The sequence below is a fragment of the Pteropus vampyrus genome, unplaced genomic scaffold (genome assembly GCF_000151845.1).
Source record: "Pteropus vampyrus isolate Shadow unplaced genomic scaffold, Pvam_2.0 Scaffold114, whole genome shotgun sequence".
Lineage (NCBI taxonomy): Eukaryota > Metazoa > Chordata > Mammalia > Chiroptera > Pteropodidae > Pteropus > Pteropus vampyrus.
In genome coordinates this window covers 2,408,877-2,412,971 of record NW_011888895.1, presented here as the reverse complement: position 1 = coordinate 2,412,971, position 4,095 = coordinate 2,408,877, and the positions used below count along the sequence as shown (strand labels likewise).

The 4,095-nt window shown below is 46.3% G+C and overlaps 1 long non-coding RNA gene across 1 annotated transcript in view; it reads left to right on the top strand.

The window, feature by feature from the left end:
* LOC111743459 overlaps positions 1 to 2,952 on the top strand; it is a 5,520-nt gene extending 2,568 nt beyond the window's left edge. Inside the window, exon 2 of the long non-coding RNA XR_002781720.1 lies at positions 746 to 2,952. This is a non-coding gene — a long non-coding RNA (uncharacterized LOC111743459). The remainder of the gene's footprint in view (positions 1 to 745) is intronic.
* The last annotated feature ends 1,143 nt before the right edge of the window (positions 2,953 to 4,095 follow it).

Below are 4,095 nucleotides of genomic sequence, written 5' to 3'. Positions count from 1 at the left end.
ATTCGATTTGGTTCCATTTCATAAAAATTAATGCTGCTGGTGCCCTAGTACCGTCTCTTAATGGATCATGCCCACACTTTGACTCACAGAGAAAGTTCAAAATGCTTAGCCTTGTTCTTAAGGTGCTTGCCAACCCGCCGCCCCCACGCTCCTCACTCCCGCCACCCGCCCCCACCGCCTGTGCAGCCTTTTTGCAGAATTTCATGTGAGAGCTCTCGGTTCTTCCTCTGCTCTTCGGCTTACCCCACTTTGTGCCAATCTCTATCCCCCGCCGCTTGTCCTGTGGGCCCAGGTCAGTCCTTGCCTCCTTCCTGAAGCATCTCTGATCGAGATGTCCCTCTCTGGCATTGGATCGTTAGGGCGGGCTCTGCTTTCCTAAGCTTGGTTGATGAACAGCCCACCTCGTCTAGGTTCTCGTCCCAGTTCAAACTATCAAGGGAACGCGTGGCCAGGAGAAGGACACTTAACACTTTCGCAAGTTACCAATGGCCCGGAACACCCCAGCCCTCCTTTCGCAAAGCCTCCCCTACTTCGGGCTGCCCAGGGTGGTAGTGAGCAAATCGAAATGTTTCGGTAACAAGTTGCAACCCCAAACCAATTTTCCTGCAGAGGTAAACAGTGTTACGTGGGTAGGTGTCCCCGAAAAGTTGTTCTGAGCGCCATGCTTTACCCACCGTGGTTATTTATATTAGATTTTATCAGCTGGCCAACAACCTACTCTCTACTCAGAACATTGTTTTTACAGGAAAATGCATTACATCGCACACGAGCGCTAAACCACCGACCTACGATCGGCTCTTGGAGTGCTGCCTGTCCTCTGGCTGATGTGGTCGAGCACCTCCGGTCACGCCGCCCTGCCACCCTTCCGTGTGGGCACCTTGTCTCCCGGACTTGATGCCAAGCCTTGGACACCAGCATCGCGTCCCCAGCCTCCCTCTGTTTGTCACAAGGCTGAGCGTGGCTCTCTCCGTGAACACTTGTCAGTGACATCTTGTCTTCCTTGCCTCCTCTGGGCCACCCGGTGACCTCAGCCTCATCTTCACTTTGGATCATCCCACCGTCTGTTGACATATAAGAAGAGAAAATGGAAAGGTGAGAAGAAAATAAAAGAAAAAGAAAAAAGAAAAAAATTCTGCTGATCTGAACAGAAATAGTTTCCCAGTGGAAAAGAACAGAGAAGCCAAGTGAGATGAAGGCGAGAGAGAGAGGATTAAGATTCGGGATTCCCACCCCGGACCCAAGAGGCTGAGGCGTTTCGAGTTTCGACTTTACAAGATGGGAAGGATTCTAGAGACAGGTGTTGGTGACAGTTGCAAACATAATGGACACATTTAATACCACCGAATTGCTCACTGAAAAGTGCTTATGATGGTAAATTTTATGTAGGCGTATTTTACCACAATAATAAGAAAAAAAAAAAATTAAAACGCCCCCAAAGTTTCCCATTTGGTTCAACCTCCCATTCAAGTTGATTGAGCAACTAAGAGTTTCCATTTGATATATGTATGGCATTTTATCACAGAAATCTAAACTATAAAATAAATTCCAGGCTTCATACAAAATATCAAGTAGAATTGTCGATTTAAAATAAATAGGAGAAATGCTCCAGGGGCAAGGAGTGACGGAGACGGGAAATGAGAGAGCTTTCGACGGTGATGGTAATGGCCATCTTGCAAAAAAGATTTAGGTTACATGGGTGCAAGCACGTACACTAAGATTCTTGACTGTAAATTTGACATCGAAAGAAAAAAATCTATCAATATTTAACTCGAAAAAAAGTGGAGACCCAGGAGAGGGCTCGGTCAGGTGTTTCTGATGGATGAGAGGCCACGGCGCCCTCATGGAGTAGTCATCTGCTCACAGGCCCGAGCTGAGTTGGTGGGGACTGAATGGGTCACTCCTTTTGCACTGGCGCATGGCTCCAGGGTGCCCGGCTCAGGTCAGAGCCTCTTTAGCCTGCGGCATCACCTTGCGGCTGATGGGCCATCTTCCCTTCAAATGTCCAAGAGCTATGGTCTTGCTTGGACTTGGAGAAAAAGAAGGCCTATGGCAGGGCCAGGGAAGGTTCTAGATGTTCTCAAGTCCCTGAGCGCTGTTACGGTGTAGCCCAGAGCATCTAGGTGTGGAACAGTGCATCCCTGCCTTGGGACACATCAGGCAAGGGAGGTTAAGAATACAAAACCGGATGTAAGGGTCCATTGAGAGGCCTTTCTGCCGACCCCTTAAGCTGGCATGTTTGTGGCTTTGGCAATAGGATTTCGAAGGACAAGGTGACATCAACCCTCTGTGCCCCTGCTCCAAATGTCCTCTATTCACCGACAAGGTGTTTCTCGAGAAGTGGACACATAGAGGAAAAGAAAGAAACAGAGAAAGAAACTGAAAGAAGAGATTGAGAGAGATAATTGACAGATATCCATACACAGAGCACACAGATGGCTAGAGGGAGACAGAGATCCTTCGGGACCAATGAAGAAAGATGCACACACGGGGCACACTTACAAACGGAGACGCAAACACTCCATCAGGAAGACACACTCTCAACATGGGATATGATTGACCATCTCGTAAAAGATTAAAAACCATGTTGCATCTTCACAACCACAGCACAAATGCAGATTGCACCTGGTGGGTTCGCCTCGGTCAGACAGTGTTAGCTCAAGGTCAGATATCATAGGGACTGTCCCTGCTCCTGATTTATTTGGATGGCGCATGGGTCCGAATTTGGTGATCAGCTTTTCAAATTCCCCTCCTCGGCTAAGAAAGGTTTTTAAGCACCATTTATGCTCTTAGGATATTTGGGTGTGAAGTGGGCACGATGGCCCCTCAGATCTTCCCAGGTCCTAATCTTTAGAACCTGTGACTATGTTGTGTCTCCTGTCAAGGGGAATTCAGGTGACATATGGAAATAAGATGGCTTACCAGCCGATGTTAAAATAAAGAGATTATTCTGGATTGTATGGAGGACCTGGTCCTTAGATGGGGAGGCAGAAGGGCCAGAAGCAGAGAGATGGCATTGTGAGAAACACTCAGCCTGTCCTTACTAGACCTGAGGATGGAGGAAGGATCACGAGCCACTGAACATGTACAGCCTCTAGAAGCTGGAAAAGGTGAGAAAATAGGTACTACTCTAGAACATCCAGGAAGGAATACAGCCCAGTGAGCCCCACTTCAGACTTTTTATTTTTATGTATTTATTTTTTTATTATTATTTATGCCTACAGCACCTGGTCTTTCTAGGTGGTTTCTCATCTAAGTACTAACCAGGCCCGACTCTGCTTAGCTTCTGAGATCAGACATCGGGCTTGTTCAGGGTGGCATGGCCGTACACCATAGACCTTGGCTCCAGTGGGGCGTGAACCCAGGACCTTCTGCGTGTAAAGCAGACGTGCTAACCACTACACTATGGAATTGCATCCCCCACTTCAGACTTCTGACAACCAGAACTGTAAGAGAATAAATTTGTGTCATTTTAAGCCACCAGGTCGGTAGTAATTTATTATAGCGGCAATAGGAAATGAACACAGACATAAATCCCTTGAAAATCTATTTGAAAGACAAAAAATTCTTTAGCATATAGGCAATGAATCCATCCTTTTAAGATAGCCTCTGTATTACATGTGTGTTTGAAAAAATAAAACCTGATAATTCTCTCTTGCAGATCAACAAGCTAACTATTATGTTTTTAAAATAGTTATTCATTAAATTCAGTTGAGAATTTTCCATTATTTTTCAATGAGTTTGGTGTGTGTTTATGGGCACACACCACCTCAAAACCCACATTATACAGGAAACTTGAGGGGTGGCCTAAACTCTAGAGAGCCATGGAAAGTTCGTGATCATCTGGAAAGCTGAAGTGTAGGGACCTCAGTCATTTAACTATATTTGCTCAATCCCACATCAATGAAAGCCTTAATCTCTCCCCTTACTTAAAACTAGAGCCTCCAGAATTACAAGTCTTTGGCTCAGAGAAGGCTTAACACCAAGGTGTCTGCCCCTGGCGGCATGTTAGCACCTCTCAGAAGCTTCTAGAAATCCTGATGGCCAGGCCAGACCAGGTAAAGTGGAATCTTTGTGAGTGACACCAGGTATCGGTAT